The sequence below is a fragment of the Danio rerio genome, chromosome 4 (assembly GCF_049306965.1).
Source record: "Danio rerio strain Tuebingen ecotype United States chromosome 4, GRCz12tu, whole genome shotgun sequence".
NCBI lineage: Eukaryota > Metazoa > Chordata > Actinopteri > Cypriniformes > Danionidae > Danio > Danio rerio.
Genome location: NC_133179.1, coordinates 57,156,811 through 57,175,566, shown reverse-complemented (window position 1 = coordinate 57,175,566; position 18,756 = coordinate 57,156,811). Strand labels below are relative to the sequence as shown.

The window sequence follows — 18,756 nt, the reverse complement described above, 5'->3', positions numbered from 1 at the left end:
GAGCTACTTCTTGGGTACCGATTAATATGGAGGGCTACAAGTTTGATAAACACTTCACAAATAACAAATTTGCTCAATTTACTTTTAATTATACTTTATGTTTTTGGTAATAATTAATGATATTCTTCCCTGTGAAGACACTGATCATGTTAATGATTCTCACAAAAGTTATTAACAATGATTTAACAGGGTGGGAAATAGCCTGTATTTAATGTATCAATGTGCAACACTTTATTTTTATATATCTCTGCAAATATTTACAATTTTAAATGATTACTTCTTTATTAGATGAAGCTTACTGGTAAGTGGCGCTATGGTGAGCTATTTTTAGAACAGGCCCACGGGCAACACATGTGATCCTCGTGGGCACCATGTTGGGGACCCCTGATCTAGTAGAAGAAAAACAAATAACATTTGAAAAACTGAAGTTTGGGTAACACTATAATAACTACACACTATAAGCCACTTATTAAGCATTAGCATCTAATTAATTTATTATCTGTTAAGCATTAACTCTACAATAATAAATGTTAGTAAGCAGTTTATAACTGCAGCTATAAATGCTGTATTATTGACTTACAACCACATCTATGTGCTTAATAATTCTACTTTCATACTTTGTTAATGATTTATTTTTCATTACTAAATTAAGTATTGCATTATTTACAAACCATTTGTATTTAAGAGTAGTTGTGTCACGGGTAGAAGAAGGAGTGAACTCAAGTGCAGAACACAAAGTGTTTATTAAGGAGAAAGTCTTTGCAAAGGAACAAAAAACCCAATCGGGTGAGTGCCGGGGAAGTGCCGTGGAAAACAGTCCAGAAACAACGGTAGACTCGTTCACTGGCAGCCCTGAACACAAATATGGGGTGAGTAACAGACCGTTATACACACACACCAACGACAACAGACTGACAAACATGAAGGGAAATGACGTGCTATAAATAGGAACAAAGGGATGAGAAACAGGTGGAGCGGATCACTCCGATGACTTGTGAATACTAGAAAAGCAGGTGACTGAAGGTAATCTGTAACATTGAACTTGAGAGAGTGAGAACACAAGGTACGGTGACAGTACCTTCTCCCTCAAGAACGCCTCCTGGCGTTCCCTGAAGACTCACCATGGGTCTGATGAAACTGATCAATGAGAGAGCGGTCCAGAATGTCCCGAGCTGGGATCCAACACCTTTTCTCCGGGCCATACCCCTTCCAGTCTACCAGATATTGATATCCTCTGCCCCTCCTCCTCAGGTCCAGCAGCTGGCGCACTGTATAAGTAAGTGTACCCTCAACTAGTCTGGGAGGTGGAGGAGCAGAGGTTAAAGGCTGTAGGGGGAGCGAAAAACGGGCTTAATTTTAGACACATGGAAAACCGGGTGAATGTTTTTAAACCGAGGGCTTAATTTGAGTCGAACTGACACTGGACTGAGGACCTTGATGATGGTGAAAGGTCCAATGAATTTAGGTCCCAATTTACGTGAGGGAAGTCTGAGTGGAATATCCTTAGAGGACAACCAGACTTTCTGACCACACACGTAAAGAGGGGGTACGGAATGGTGGCGATCCGCAGATGCCTTGTTTCTGTCGCCAGTCCGAATAAGGGCTTTCCTGGCAAGCCTCCATGTTTGGAGACATCTCTGAATGAATGCCTGGGCAGAGTGAACAATGGCATCTGGTTCTTGAGAAGGGAATAGAGGGGGTTGGTAGCCTAAGCAGCACTGGAAGGGAGACAAATCCGTAGACGAGACCGGGAGGGAGTTATGCGCATATTCGACCATGGTTAATCTGGAAGACCAAGACGACGGTTCCTCGGACGCAACACAACGCAGGACCCTCTCCAGTTCCTGATTAGCTCGCTCGGCCTGGCCGTTAGTCTGTGGGTGGTACCCTGAAGAAAGGCTAGCGTTTGCCCCTAGCTGTCGGCAGAATTCTGCCCAAAATTTTGACACAAATTGGGGACCCCTGTCTGAAACCACGTCAACCGGGAGGCCATGAATACGGAAGACGTGGTCCAAAACAATGGCTGCTGTCTCCCTCGCTGAAGGTAATTTGGGGAGGGATATAAAGTGTGCCGCCTTCGAGAATCTGTCCACCACAGTGAGGACTACTGAATTGCCACTGGATGGGGGTAACCCAGTGACAAAGTCCATCGCTATGTGTGACCAGGGTCGCGAAGGGACGGGCAGTGGCCTGAGTAGCCCTGCTAGTGGTCGATTCGAGCCTTTAGCTACTGCACAGACCGGACAAGCCAATACAAACCGACGAGTGTCCCGCGCCATCGATGGCCACCAGAACCGTTGCTTAATTAACCCCGTGGTGCGATCTGCTCCTGGCTGGCAGGCTAGCTTCGACGAGTGACCCCACTGTAAAACCTTGGTCCGGACCGACTCAGGCACGTATAGCAGATTACTGGGACATTTGGTGGGCGTGGCGATCGTACGAAGAGCCTTACGGACCACAGACTCTACCCCCCAAGTTACCCCTGCAACCACACGTTCAGGTGGCAGGACAGCAACTGGAAGGGTGGGTCTGGCCTCACCCTCACCTAGACGTGATAGGGCGTCGGCTTTTCCATTCTTAGACCCCGGGCGATAAGAAATATGAAAATCAAACCGGCCAAAGAATAGTGCCCAACGAGCCTGACGAGAATTGAGACGTTTGGCTGATCTAATGTATTCTAGATTTTTATGGTCGGTCCAGAGCACAAAAGGAACCCCCGATCCTTCTAGCCAGTGACGCCACTCACCCAATGCCAACCTGACAGCCAATAACTCCCTGTTCCCGATGTCGTAATTTCGTTCCGAAGGTGTTAATCGATGAAAAAAGAAAGCGCAGGGGTGTATTCTGCCGTCCGACGAGGACCGTTGGGATAAAATAGCTCCCACACCTACTTCTGACGCATCCACCTCCACCACAAACTGACGAGATGGGTCTGGATTACTTAAAATAGGTGCAGAAATGTAACATCTCTTTAATTTAGGCTGTCTGAGCCTGGGGTGACCACTCAAATCGCTTGTGGATGGAGGTAAGATTAGTCAGAGGCAGAGCAACCTGACTAAAATTGCGAATGAACCGCCTGTAAAAATTGGCAAACCCCAGAAATCGCTGGACCGCTTTGCGACTGTCTGGGGTGGGCCAATCCTCAACTGCTTTTACTTTGGCAGGATCCATTCGCACTCCCGCGGGCGACAGAACAAACCCCAAGAACGACACCGACTGTGTATGGAAGTCACACTTCTCCACCTTGGCGAAGAGACGATTCTCCAGCAGCCACTGAAGCACCCGCCTGACGTGAAGGACATGTTCCCGTTCATTCTGGGAAAAAAATCTGAATATCATCAAGGTAAACGAACACAAAACGATTTACCATGTCCCTGAGCACATCATTGACGAGTGCTTGGAAAACCGCCTGTGAATTGGAGAGCCCAAAGGGCATAACGAGATATTCAAAATGACCAGTAGGGGTGTTAAAGGCGGTCTTCTATTCGTCCCCCTGCCTAATCCAAACTAGGTGGTAGGCATTGCGGATGTCTAATTTTGTGAAGATGGTTGCTCCCTGCAGGAGTTCGAAGGCCGATGACATCAGTGGCAAAGGATAACGATTCTTTACAGTGATGTCATTCAGCCCCCGATAATCTATGCAGGGACGCAAGGAACCATCCTTCTTCTCCACAAAAAAACCCCCGCCCCAGCTGGAGAGGAACAGGGACGTATAATACCTGCTGCTAGAGAATCATGGATGTACTTCTCCATGGCCTCCCTCTCAGGTTTAGACAGAGAATATAAACGCCCCCTAGGTGGAGAAGTGCCAGGTAACAGATCAATAGCACAGTCGTACGGGCGGTGCGGAGGGAAAGATAAAGCCCGGGACTTACTGAACACAGCTCTCAGATCATGGTAAACGACAGGTACGCCAGTTAGGTTCACTTCCTCCTGCAACATAGAAAGAGAAGAAAGGGGAGAACAAGCAGAGCCAAGACAATGAGACAAACAATAGGAACTCCAAGAGGATATGGAGCTAAGAGTCCAATCAATCTGTGGATTGTGCTTAAGTAGCCATGTGTGACCCAAAACAAGGGGAGCAGTGGGAGAGTGAATGAGGAGAAACTGTAACTGCTCCACGTGATTGCCTGAAAGTGTAAGAGTGCAGAGTTATAAATTCATGCTTCTTAATGTAAGAATGTTCAGTGTCCTTGTTTCTCTTTTTGCCTGTCTTTTAAAAAATTGTTTTCAGGAGACACACAAAAACCAGGTCATAGGTCATGGAGATCTCTCTCTCCCTCTGTCCCTCTGAACAAAGTATTTATGCAGAGGAGAAGAAAATCACCTGTTCTAGTTGTCCAAATGTGGCGGTGGGATAAGAAATTTAATTAAACAACTTAAACGACTACATCACCCGGTTATGCCGGGAATAATAATAATTATTATTATTATATTTAACAGGTTCGTAGCCAAAGTAGGGTGAGCATGGAGATGTAAAATCAGAAAAAAAGCACTTTATTGAAATACAAAAGTTAAAAGCATAAAAAACATCTTTTTAACATGAGCCTATTACAAAAACAAAAAAAAAGACAACAATTATCCAAAACAATAGAGCGGGGTACCAGCGGAAGTTTGCAAGTGTCCACAACACCAAAGATTACAAACACACACACACACACACACACACAGCCCCTATGAAAACACAGCAAACTTATTTTACACAGCAAGATCTGATTAGCACAGCACTCGGTGTATATACACACACACACACACACTAATACAATGCACCCAAGCTGGGTCTCCCCCACCCCCTATAACCAAATAGGTTTCAAAGAAAATACACAGAAGACAGTTACAAAACAAAGAGAAACTATTAAAGAAAAATATGAAAATCACAACCAAAAAGTAACAATTTAGAATAGACCTGAACAGAAAGCGAAAATTAGCAAAAATCACTCGAGTGCATAACAAAAACAAAAATAAAAAATCACAATACAAATATAACAATTCAAACGAAAACTATAAAAATCATAATATACAAAAGAAACAAAAACCACAAAATAAAGCTCCGGCAAAACAGCAGCGCTGCCACCGCAGTTGTCAGACTTGGTCACCAGTCATTATAGAAACCCTTGTGCACACAGTCGCCTGTTTTCACAAAGCCACGATTTACAATAAAAAAACTCAATCAAAACAAACAAATGCTCTGCCATACATACCGTACAGATGTTAGAACATGGCCTCACTCTGCAAACATCGAAAGTTATTGGTAACCACTAAATCGAACGCCACCAACACACAAAGCACACATCAAAGCGCCGGGAACCAGAGCAGGCAGAAAGCATGCCGAACGAACAGCGTCTGGTGCAGAGCAGCTGAGGACCAAACCAGTCAATCCTGGCAACACTTATGGTACAGTTACTACCCAAATATACTGAAGTGTACACAAATCGTTACTTTCAACCAGAAGGGTTTACCCATCAGAAAAAAAGACGGCAACACCGATGACACATACCGAGTTACCAAACGTGCTCAACTTTTATACGTCCTTAACGGGATCTGATAGGTTCGATGACTTAGCATGACCCAGCCAATAGAAACTACAGTAATAGTCAACTCGGATCTCATAGGCTCAACAAGTTAGTGTTATACCAGCCAATAGCCATAAAGGGATATTCCACCCTGCTACACTGATATTGTCTACAATAATTTACCTGTTTTAATTGATCTGTTTTGATTGTAATTCTTATTAAAGTAAATCCTTTTGTATGGAGATAGACACTGTGTGTAGTCAGGATATTGTAGCAGAATGTTGATGGAAACAGTTTTGAACCAGTTTGATAACACAGCTGAGCGTACAAGAAACATCCTTGAGTTTTTAACACAGATGGTCTCTTGTGTCTATTGTGAACCTGGTTTAGCTTTTCACGGGTCGGATATCAGCTCCTAATAACTTAGGGTCGACCTAACCCCCAGGAACCATGTCGCCATCCATATCTGGAGTTCGATACAATTCTTTCTTAACGCCTGCATTGAGGCCATCCATATCTGGAGTTAGATACAATACTTCATAGACGCACACAATTAATTTATTTATTTTTTATTTTTTGATGCAACCAATGAGAAATGTTTACATGGATCCCACCTTTTCTGGATTTGTGTAGAGAATAATTATTGCATTGTTGTACTGTAAGTCAAAGTGGCCTAGGAACTCATTGTGAGTGTTGAAGCTGGCTTCTGCTGTTGAAACTGCAAACTATCTTCAGTAAACTTATTTGAATCTCTGACTCTGGCTCTTCTTCATCTGACAGACTGGTCATTCTTTGGGTTAAACTGTATACCATCCCTACCGTAGTAAACTAGAACTTAAAAGTAAATAATCTTTACTAATAAAAGATGCAACACAGGACAACTGAATGGGCTTTCTAAACTTGAGGCCCTGGTATTATGCAAACTAACTGTCCTGGAGCTCCACCTTATTTGATGTGCGGTGTTTTTCCAGTGATTTGTTTCTCATTCAGGGAGTCAAGACAGAGAACATCATCCAAAACAACACTAGCTACATGAATACACTTGAGAGTTTGGAGAGTGAGAGAAATGTGACACATTTACAACCCCACCAACATCCCAGTGTAGGAGTGTTGTAAAACAGTATACCGTCGCTCAGCCTATTTAAACATTATTCAGACATGAAAAATCCTGTGCACATGAGAAAATGTTGTGCTGCATTCATGTCATGTGTGCAACTTTTTGTCCATGTGTTTCTTAAGCTGCGCCGATTGAGACACTGTAGACACTGATCAGCTCTGTATGGTCTCTCTCCAGTGTGAATCCTCTTCTGTTTTCAGATGTGTTAACCGATTAAACCTCTTGTCACAGTGTAAATTGTCTGGTGCAGTTTAAATTTTGGAGCTGTAACAAAAGTCTTTTCACACTCAAACACATCCACTTTCACACCAGTGTGGATCTTTATGTGTTTATTAAGGTTTGCTGATCGGTTGAAACTCTTTTCACACTGAGTGCATGTGAATGGTTTCTGTCCAGAGTGGGTCTTCATGTGTTTATTAAGGTCTGAGGAGCTGCTGAAACTCTTCCCACACCGAAGCTGCGGTCACACTAGAGTTTAAGCATGCAAAATTCTGTTGTTTGGTTTCTCTCCAGTGTGGATCCTCATGTGTTTACTAAGGTGTGATGAGCAGTAAAAATTCTTGCCACACTGAGTGCATGTGAATGGTTTCTCTCCAGTGTGGTACCTCATGTGTTTATTAAGGTGTGATGATTGGCTGAAACTCTTCCCACACTGAGAGCATGTGAATGGTTTCTATCCAGTGTGGATCGTCATGTGTTTATTAAGGTTTGATGATATGCTGAAACTCTTACCACACTGAGTGCATGTGAATGGTTTCTCTCCAGTATGTATCCTCACGTGTAGATTAAGGGATGATGATCGGCTGAAACTCTTCCCACACTGAGTGCATCTGAATGGTTTCTCTCCAGTGTGGATCCTCATGTGTAGATTAAGGCATGATGATTGGTTGAAACTCTTCCCACACTGAGTGCATGTGAATGGTTTCTCTCCAGTGTGGATCATCATGTGAATCTTAAGTTTGCATTTGCTTGCCGAACTCTTTCCACACTGAGTGCAGGTGAATCGATTCTTGTCTCTCCTTTTTAAAATACCATCAGTGTGTAAATGAGTTTTTTCCTCAATTTTGACATGATGTTCCTCCTCTTTACTTTCCTCATTCTCTTCAATTAGGTCTGAAATAAATAAAACATTAGTTTTCATTAAGTCTTTAAAACTCTTCATCAAAAGCTGAAAAGTGAAAAGACACTGGAAACATTGGCTACACACACTGTAATTTTGATGCATGGCAAATTAAAATAAACCAGATCATATTTTGTTTGGTCCATTAACGTGTACACATTTAAGCAGATTCAATTCATCTATATTTATCTAGTGCTTTTACAATGTAAATTGTGTCAAAGCCGCTTAACATAGAAGTTATAGTAAATTGAAACTGTCAGTCCAGTTTTCAGAGTTTCTTACATAATTGATCATAAGTCATATTGGTCATATTGATAAGACAGATTTGAAAGCTGTAAATGGCCTGTTTTTATTCGTATTTATTCATAATTACAACAAAATATTTTTCTAAAATGTGTAAAGCAGACCAGGGCTCAAAATGAACCTTTTTGCTTGGTAGCACCAGTGCTAATTTAAAAAATGTAGGCGCATCAACCAAAATTTAGTCGCACACACCAATTAGAAGCATCATTACTACAAGTTTAATACAAACAGATTTATATCATTTGAAATAAACACTAATCAAACTAACAAGTGACAAAATGTATGCATGCATGAGGAAAATATGTCTCATCGGAATCCCGTTATCACAAAAAAATACATTTTTATAACATAAATGAGGGACCAAAAGACACACGGACTGCTCACCAGCCCTTCACGCACTGCTTGACATGAATGAATCTGTTAACGATTGCTGTGCTGTTCTCACGGGTGCTGTCTGATACTGCACTGATGCTTTTGACATATACTGTAACTTATTATATGCATACGTCATGTGCATATAGCACATGTTCGTTGTTATTTCTAGCTCTCAAGTATATTTTGTCAATAATGGTGTAGCTTCATAGTAAAGCTGTTCAAATGGTTTTGTTTTATATGCTAGATCCCACATGGTAAGCTAGTTAAGAGTGGGAGTAGCTGGAAGTGTGTGCAAGTTTACATGCAAGGTTTTAATATTGTGTTGTTTCGTGTTTTTAAGTGTTTGTGTGATCACCTCCTTTTTTTTCTTTTTTCTCTTTTTTTTCCATTCTCCCCCACACATCCCCCTACATACAAAACCCACAGATTCCTTTTAGATGCTACTGATAAATGTTTTCGACAGCCCTCCATAAAATGGGTGGAGTAAAGACAAACTTTACCAGTTGGAATGTGTGGGGGCTAAATCACCCAGTGAAACAAAACAAGGTGTTCGCACATCTTAATAAGTAAAAATCTGATATTGTATATTCACAGGAGACACATCTGTTGAAAAAAAAGACTATTCTAAACTCAATAGAGGAGGCTATACACAAATATATTATTCTAATTTCAACAGCAAAAGTAGGGGTGTTGCTGTACTCATACATAAGAATGTACAGTTTGTTTTGGAGTCAAATGTGTTGGATAAAAATGGCAGACACATAGTAATCCAAGGTTAACTTTTTAACATGTCTGTGGTCCTGGCCAATGTGTATGCTTCTAATTGGGACAATGAAAAATCTTTCAGAGATTTATTTTCAATTTTGCCTAGTCTCGACACAATTTAATTTTAGGAGGCGATTTAAATTATGTTTTGCACCCAATTTTGGACCTTTCTAGCTCTTCGAGTAATACATTAAGTTAGCCAGCACAATGTATCAACTCCTTCCTTCAGACATATAATGTAAGTGACCCCTGGAGATTTAAATATCAATCTTCCAAGCAATTTTTCCTCTATTCACCAGTGCATCAAACCTATTCCAGGATTGACCATTTTCTCCTGGACAAGCAGTTACTTCCCTTAATGTCAGAAGCAGAGTATGGTAGTATTGTTATTTCAGACCATTGTCCAGTCTCACTAAAGCTATGTTTTCCAGGCAATGTAATCCCCCAACGTACATGGTGGTTTAACTCAAGACTCTTGGCAGACGACGATTTTGTAAAATTTATTGATGCTCAAATTGATTTCTTCCTTAAGACAAAGGAATCCCCAGAGATAAGTTATAGCATCCTATGGGATACTCAGAAACATATATACGAGGACAAATTTTAGATTAAGCTAGTGCAATTAAAATTTAAATAGTGAAAGTCAAAACGGCTTACAGAGATTATAAATAAAATTAATTAGCTACACTCAACATCACCTTCCGAAGAGCTCCATTAGAAAAGACTCCTTCTGCAAGCAGAATATGACTCCCTGACAGATGAAAATGCAGAGGATCGCCACATAAGATCACGCCAGATTCATTGTGAACATGGGAAATAAGCTGGCAGGTTATTGTGTTACCAACTAAAACAATCCTCAGCAGCTGGTTTTATAGCAGCAGTTAGGAAGGATGATGGCAGTATTATTACTGATCAACAGAGAATTAATGATCAATTAAAAAACTTCTATAAAACTCTTTACAGCTCTGAGGTTAACAAGATTGAACGTATTGAGAGCTTTTTTTATTATTTAGAATAACCATCCCTCTGTGATTTAGATTAGTTGGCATTAGAAGGAAATTTAACACCTGTAATTGAAAATGCAATCAAAAAATTGAAAACCGGAAAAGCACCAGGCCCCAATGGCTTCCCGTCCGAGTTTTATAAGAAGTTTACTGCCAAGCTAACACCCCTGTTGAGCAAGGTATTCGCTGAAGCTCTTGTTCCGGAATCACTCTTTCCTTAGATGCCCATAAGGCATTTGATAGATAAGAGTAGATCTATTTTTTTACAGCGCTTAAAAAAATTGGTTTTGATCCTAGATTCTGTTCCTTGGTTAAAATTTTATATTCCAGGCCCCAAGCATCCATTCAAACAAATAATATTATTTCTAAAGGCTTTCCACTCTCTAGAAGAACGAGACAGGGCTACCCTCTGTTCTTTGACATTGCCATCGAACCTCTTGCAACTGTATTAAGGAACTCAGATGGCTTGCAAGGAATTTTCAGAGAGGGACACAAGCATAAGTTTCTGCTATATGTGGATGATCTTCTTTTTCTGTCAAATCCAGATACATGTATTTCAAAAGCTCTTACAATAATTTCAGAATTTGGAAATGCTTCTGGAGACAAAGTCAATCTAGCAAAGAGTCTCCTTTTCCCTATCAATGATAGAGCACAGCAAATTTCCTTCCAATCCTTTCCATTTTCAGTAAGTCCTGATAAATTTGAATAGTGAGTGTGACACGCAAATATAAGGATTTGTTCAATAATAATTTTAAAACAGCATTAGTGCCCAAGGACGTTTTTAGTGCTCAAGGACACCTTACAAACAGTAGGAGAACAAGAAAAGCAACAACCTTAAGAAAGTAGAGAAAATGGGAGACTAATAATACATAAAATCAGGACAAAAGACACAAGAACAAGTAACAAGAAAGAAACTCATTCCTGTCTTTCAATGAGTGCTTATGTGCATTTAGGAGAACTAGGCAGCACACTCAGGGCTGCAAGATGGATTTAATTTAGTATTCTTATTATTAAAATATATCTGAATGAGGATCAAATGACTGAGTTGGTCTTTGAGAATGAAAATCAACCTGTTTGTTCTTGCAGATCTTCCTGTTTGACTGTGAATGTTTCTTCAATCTTCACATCTTCACTCTCCTCTTTAATAAACGCCATCTTTATAACAGTGTGGAGATTCAGTCGCTTCAGCAAGAGTTTTTCTCTGTGTTTGGACACTTTATCCTGTTTAAAATGAACAAAACAATAAAAATGTCCTGTTTCAAATAAATAAAACAATGAACAGAAACAAAATAACTTCTCTTCAACACTTGCTTCAACAGTTTCTTTATATGAGAGTCATTAACAAACAGAAATCAGATAAGTCTGATCAAGAAACAATAGCCACTGATCAGCTGATTAAAACTAGTACTCCATTTCTTATATATAGTGATGTATATTTATAATGGAATGACATTGTGCTATTCAATCAATTAAACTTTCATTAAAACACTTATTACACACTTTTACTTTATTCAAGTATCTTCTTAATTTGTTTGTTTTATTTATCTTATTGTCTGTTTATAGCACTTTTTTGCACAAGACAAATTTCCTCTCGGAACAAAAAGTTTTTCCTATCTTTATTCAAAAAATAAAACTTATTACTGTGAGTTTTAGTAAATATTACTACGTTGTATGAGGGTTAAAATAATATTGTCAACAGGTACATAATTTGGCACTGAATGAAAACACTGAGACTTTAATCAATCGCTTTATATAAGGCTAAACGCTTTAAAACAAACCTTTCTCCAGTTGAAGCACAGCGCGAGAGCGGCGCAGGCTTATGACGTCACATGTCACGCCAAAATAAAAGTCTTTTTTTTTTTTTTTTAACTTTTTTGCCACTTACTCTTAGCCATGAGTCATGACTTATTATATATAGTTTTTCTCTGCGTTTGGGCATTTTATCCTGTTAAAAATTAACAAAGCAATAAAAATGTTCTGTTTAAAATAAATTAAACTATAATAGTAACAAAATAACTTCTCTTCAACAGTTTCTTTATATGAGAGTAATTAACAAAAATAAATCCAGTAAGTACGAGCAAGGAACAACAGCCACAAATGAGCTGATTAAAACTAGTACTCCATTTCTTATATACAGTTATGTATACTTAGAATGAAATGAAATTATGTTATTTAATCAATTAAACCTTCATTAAGACACTTAATACACGTACATCGTTCAATAGTTCTTTTTACTTTGAGTAAAATAGTATTATGTTGTATAAAGGGTTAAAATAATATTGTCAACAGCAGGTACATCATTGGATGAAAATCCTGAAACTTTAATCAATCGCTTTATATATATGTGTAAAAGCTTTAAAACAAACCTTTCTCCAGTAGAATAACTTTTTTTCTATTAATGCTTAAACTGACAATTCAAGCACATCATAACAAAGTCAGAAAGATCTTTAAAAAGAGCAATAATTTACATAGTCATAAGAAAAAAATATCTAAAATCACATACAAATACAAATAATACCATTAGACAGAAAGGGAAAAATATTAATAGATTTAGACTAATAATACTAATACTGAAATTACTAAATTAAACAAACAAAATTAAATGAATAAAATTACAATGACACTTAACCAAATAACCGTAAGGAAAGCAAAATTGAGCATCTTCTTTAAATACATCTGCATAATATTTCAGGAGTCTTAGATTTTTTTGTATTATTCTTAATAATATAAAGTGATTTTAGGAGGGAGTTAAATTCTATTCTAAAATAAACAAAGGATGGGTAATTATTTGTGAATCTCTGTTTGTGAATGAAAAATTTGCCATATAAGATAAAAAAAAGTATGATGCGTTCCAGATATTTAGCTTTTGGGTCTTTTAAAGTCTTTTAGATTAAAGCAATTCACAGCATTGGCAGAAGCAGATATATGAGAATTTAGAAGTGACCAAAATTGCTTGGATATTGGACAATCAAAAAACATGTAGTAGTGCAGGGGTGGCCAACCCTGTTTCTGGAGAGCCACTTCCTGCAGTTTTCAGTTGCAACCCATATCTAACACACCTGCCTGTAATTATCACGTGGTGTTCAGGTCTTAGTTTATTGCTTCAGGTGTGTTTGATATGGGTAGCAACTGAAATCTGCAGGAAGGTGGCTTTACAGGAACAGGGTTGGCCACCCCTGTAGTAGTGTTTCCTCTGCTTGTCTGCAGAAAGAACAGGAGCTGTCGATGTCCAAAAAACTGTAAATACTAGAATTTACAGGGTAGATTTTATGGAAAATTTTAAAATGCATTTCTTTTGCCTTGTTGGAAATGCAATATTACCCAGGTAAAAGCCAGGTTCTATTACAGTCTATATCCTTAACCAAAGACCTCCAGTAAAACTTTCCTCTAGACGAAATTTTCCTTTTACATTGGAAAATTTGACGCGCAAAGATATTGTTACGTTTCTTATCTAACAGACTAACACCTTCTAAAAGCAAATTTACAGTTAAATGTACAGTGACTTTTAACTAGGTGAACTAAACCGGGTGATATTGCCTTAACAATTTTATTAAATTCATTAGGAGAAGTTGGAAAACAGTGGTAGGTTATAAATGGTTCATGAAAGAATGTTCCCTGCATCATCAAACAACCAAAGGATCCATTTAATATTATTTTGAAACCAACTTTGGAAAAATAATGATTTGTTTCTGATTGTAATATCTCGGTTATTCCATAAGAATAATTTGTGGAGAGAAAAATTGTGAACATAACCAAGCTTCCAAGCAAGCAGACATTGCTGGTGGAATTTAGACAAAGCCAAAAATAGCTTGTAGGGAAGATAATTAAATTTAAAAAGAAACAAAAGACTACAGATTTTGTCAAAAAAAAAGTAGTTGGAAATAAAAAAAACAAATAGACGTTGGATTGGTTAGTCATCTCTTTATCCAATTAATTTTAAAAATGTATATGGTGTCAGAAAAATCTAATAAATTTACACCCCCTCTGCTTTACTATTAGAAAGAACTTCCTTTTTTAATTTAAGAGGTTTGTTCTTCCAGATAAATTTCAAGAAAACAGTATAAATTTCTTTGGCCACTTTGTTTTCAACAAATAAAGATAAAGTCGGAAAAAATGAGAAAGACCCTCTTCCATATAATGACAGGTCCCATTGTAGCCAGGAATTAAGAATATTTTTAGTTTTGCTGATCCTAGACAAAAAAAAAAAAATTCAAGTGCTGTCTCACTAAAAGATTTTTAATAACATAAATAAATAACCATTTCATTGTGGATTTAACAAGGATATCTTCTATATATTCCTAACTCAAATTATGAACAGGCATTATCTCACATTTGGAGATATTCAGCATAGACCAGAAACACTTGAGATATCAGAAATTAAATTTAAAGCCTTTCATACGTTTGAGTCATCTTTTAGAAATAAAGTGGTGTCATCTGCCAATTGTGAAATCTTAATCTCCCTTTCAAAAACAGAAATTTCTTTCAAATCTTGATTTTGCACAATGCTTAAGGTATAATAAAAACTAATAAAAATAAAAAAGGAAGAAATTTGTGGGTGAACTATTTAGTTCTAACTACTGATTGACTTAATGTTTAACTTTGAGCAAAAGCAGTTGTCTCAGTTCTTTAAAGGATTATTTAGTTGAAGTAATAACTGCTTACCTTGTGTTTGGTTCTGATGTACCAGTTTTGTGATTGTGAAGAACATAAACAATAAATGAGTAAACAACACATTTTAAGTCATCCTCCATTTATTTACATTTATACAAATTATATTTTTATTCAGGCACTGAGGGAAAAGTCATTTCTGGAGGAATGCCCCATACTGTTTACATAAGACAGGATGAAACATCAGAAAAACAGTCATACATACAGTGAAAGAAAACATAATTACAAAAATGTAAAGAAAAAATGTAAAGGAATTTTTTTAAATAATGTATCAATTATGCACAAAAAACATTTATACACCTAAGCTTTTAACTCTTATTGACATCTACAGCTCTTCTACACTACAAGTGAACGTTGCTTTGTTTGACAGTTACAATCCTGTGCTGTAATGTGACATCTTCACCTTCACCAGGGAGTATCATGTTTATGGCTCAGTGCTTGTTATTAAGATTTTGTGTGTTTTTTTTACTGTTTGGTACTTTAGCATCATTCTTGTTACAAAATCCATCAGACATCCTGTATCCTTCAATTTCACACAGCAGCTGTCAGTTCTCCTCCAACAGGTGGTTTATTTCTACACGCGTCCATACACAGTTTACATTCAGTTTGTCTCAGCTACCTCCTTAGTGTTGTGTGTCTTCTCATCAGTATCTCTCACCATCTTCAACCTCAAGTGTCTCCTTCTTAGCATGTTGGTCGTCCACATCTTCAGCTGACTGCAGTGTTGGTTTTCTTTCCCTCCTCTAAGTTTGTCTTGCAGAGTGTGCAGTGTCTGTCTGTGTAGTTTCTGTGTGGCCCAGATGTAGAGATGATGCTCAGTCTGGGTCAGTCTCCATCATCTCATATGCAGCTTGGCTGGCAATGACAAAGTTAGAAATATATATACAGCAAAAATATAACACAGAAAGAATAAGTAAAAAATAAATGTACTATAATGCTACATGCTTATGAAAAATATGACATATTGGAGCATAAGAAACCTGAATTGAATTTTGAACTTTTAAGCATTAACTTTGTCATCCAATATATTTATATTTTTCTACAGTGGAAAAGAACTAGGTTTTTTAACTGCAGTTTCATGAAGTTACAGTCTGCAGATTTAAAACATTTAAGGGAATGATTTCAACAAAAAGCTATATTTGTTTTCAGAAAAAGAACAGTCCAAAATGTACTTTTTGTCAGGGAGTGAGTACATCAGCAAATCTAAGTTGTAAAAAAGTATTTTACAATATTTTTCCAATCAAATACTTTACTATCTTAAATCCATACGAACTAAGTTGATTCGTAAATATTTAAATGCAGTTCTACCCCCACAACTAAAGTGTTACATTGAATTAATAAAATTATTTGAAGCTCAAGCAATGACAGTTGTAAAGTTACTTAATTTTTTTTTCGTACTTACCTTTGTGATAATGTTTAGAGCATAAACGGAGAAATTAAGATATATTTTGCGTCTCAATGCAGCTGGCCAGGACACCCGATGCGTCTGTTGTTACTGCTACAGTCCGTCAATATCCTTTCTTCCGAGCGGGAAATTTAAAATATCTGTCGTCGTGATCATTTATTACCTTTTTGATTGTGTGATTTACTGTTACAGCCCTTAACACAACAAGAACGTAACACTGTACTTACTCTGCGAAAGACGCTAAAGCCACATAACAGCTCACGTTAACTCGGATACAACACAAATGGCGGCTATGTCCCATAATGCAATTCGGTGTTTACGACGGTGACGTCACCTGACAAAGACCGATAAGCAGACAATAATATAAATAAAACAAACAAAACAATTAAGAACATACCTGAAGAAAGTTTAAGTGAAATAACAGTAAAGTGTGTTATAAGTGTTATAATGAAGGTTTAATTTATTCAATACCATAATGTCATTCTATTCTAAGTATACATCACTATAAGAAATAGATAAGAGGTAAAGTTGGTTTTATATTCACACATTCGTTCATTCAGAAGTCTCTATATTGTGTACTATGTTACTTTGAATATTCGATCAGATTTATTAGCATGCAAGTGTGACTTCTAAACAACATTAACACTGTTTATTTGACTGTGAACAATGTTGTACTTTGATAGTCATTGGCTGCTAATATGATTTCACTATTTAGAGTTTGCAAAAAATTACTTTTATGAAATTATATTATAAAGGGAAAAGTCAGAATGTGTGAATATAAAACCAACCTATCTCTATGAAATTGAGTACTAGTTTTAATCAGCTCATTTGTGGCTATTGTTTCTTGCTTGAGAAAAGTGTGTAATAAGTATTAATGAAATCTTTTACCTGATTTCTTATAGTTAATGACTCTCATATAAAGAAACTGTTGAAGCAAGTGTTGAAGAGAAGTTATTTTGTTTCTGTTCATTGTTTTCTTAATTTTAAACAGGACATTTTTATTGTTTTGTTCATTTTAAACAGAATAAAGTGTCCAAACACAGAGAAAAACTCCTGCTGAAGCGACTGATCTCCACACTGTTATAAAGATGCCGTTTATTAAAGAGGAGAGTGAAGATGTGAAGATTGAAGAAACATTCACAGTCAAACAGGAAGATCTGCAGGAACAAACAGGTTGATTTTCATTCTCAAATACCAACTCAGTCATTTGATCCTCATTCAGATATATTTTAATAATAAGAATACTAAATATAATCCATCTTGCAGCCCTGAGTGTGCTGCCTAATTCTCCTTAATTCACATAAGCACTCATTGAAAGACAGGAATGAGTTTCTTTTGTTACTTCTTCTCATGTCTTTTGTCATTATTTTATGTATTATTAGTCTCCCATTTTCTTTACCTTCTTAAGGTTATTGCTTTTCTTGTTCTCCTACTGTTTGTAAAGTGTCCTTAAGCACTGGCACTATATAAAATAAATAAAAACAATAAACAAATAAAAAAGTTTAACTGAGCTGAGGATATTTGACTTACAGTATTCCCATAGAACAGGGGTGTCCAAACTACGGCCCGTGGGCCAATATTAATAGAATCTGGCCACTATACAAAAATAAACGTAATTCAATAAATAACCACCGGGTATCGCTATTACATGCCTTAAATTAGTCATTACTTCTTGTTATGAAGTAAAACTAACCAACCAAACTGAAGGAAACATAATTGATAATCACATTTTGGCGAGCCATGGCGCACCAAGAAAAAGGAAAATCAACAGTCAGTGCAAGAAGTTTCAGTCACGTTGGGGCAAATAATTTTTCTTCACAGAGGTCAGCGGGAAATGTATCTGTTTAATTTGCCAGGAATCAGTTGCAGTAATGAAGGAATATAATATTAAAAGACATTATGAAACAAAGCATCAGGTCTTCAGCTCTTACACTGGTGCCGAATGAGATCAGAAAGTAAAACAATTAGCAGCGCCCTATCAGCTCAACAACAGCAGTTTTTTGTGCTATTAAAGTGCAAGAAAATTCTACACTGCACTGCAAAAAATGTTTTTTTATTTTTATTTATATTTTTTGTCTTGTTTCAAGTCCAAATATCTAAAAAATCTTAAATAAAGGAGAATATTCTAATTTGTTTTGAGAAATAATAAGCCAATATTAAGTGAGTTTTTCCTTAAAACAAGCTAAAATAATCTGCCAATGGGGTAAGCAAAATAATCTTGTTTTTCCTTTTGACATAAGATTATTTTGCTTACCCCATTGGCAGATTAATTTGCTTGTTTTAAGGAAAAAATTGCATATTAGGGAAAATATTAGCATTTTATTTCTCAAAACAAGACAACTTTTTTTTTTTTAGATTTTTTAGATATTTGGACTCAAAACAAGACAACAAAAAATCTAAGTAAGAAAAGCATTTTTTTGCAGTTTGGCGAGTTATGAGGTAGTTCAGCTAATCGCACAGCACAGGAAACCCTTCACTGAAGGAGA

General features: G+C 37.2%; 1 protein-coding gene and 1 long non-coding RNA gene across 3 annotated transcripts in view; both read right to left on the bottom strand.

Moving 5' to 3' along the window:
* LOC137491103 (uncharacterized) overlaps positions 1–18,756 on the bottom strand; it is a 1,183,352-nt gene that overhangs the window by 174,232 nt on the left and 990,364 nt on the right. The gene's annotated exons all lie outside the window — the stretch shown is intronic.
* On the bottom strand, positions 15,226–16,553 carry si:dkey-48g21.7. The gene is made up of 2 exons (NR_134973.2): positions 16,268–16,553; positions 15,226–15,720 (listed from the first exon to the last, which is right to left on the bottom strand). It is a non-coding gene; the product is annotated as a si:dkey-48g21.7 (long non-coding RNA).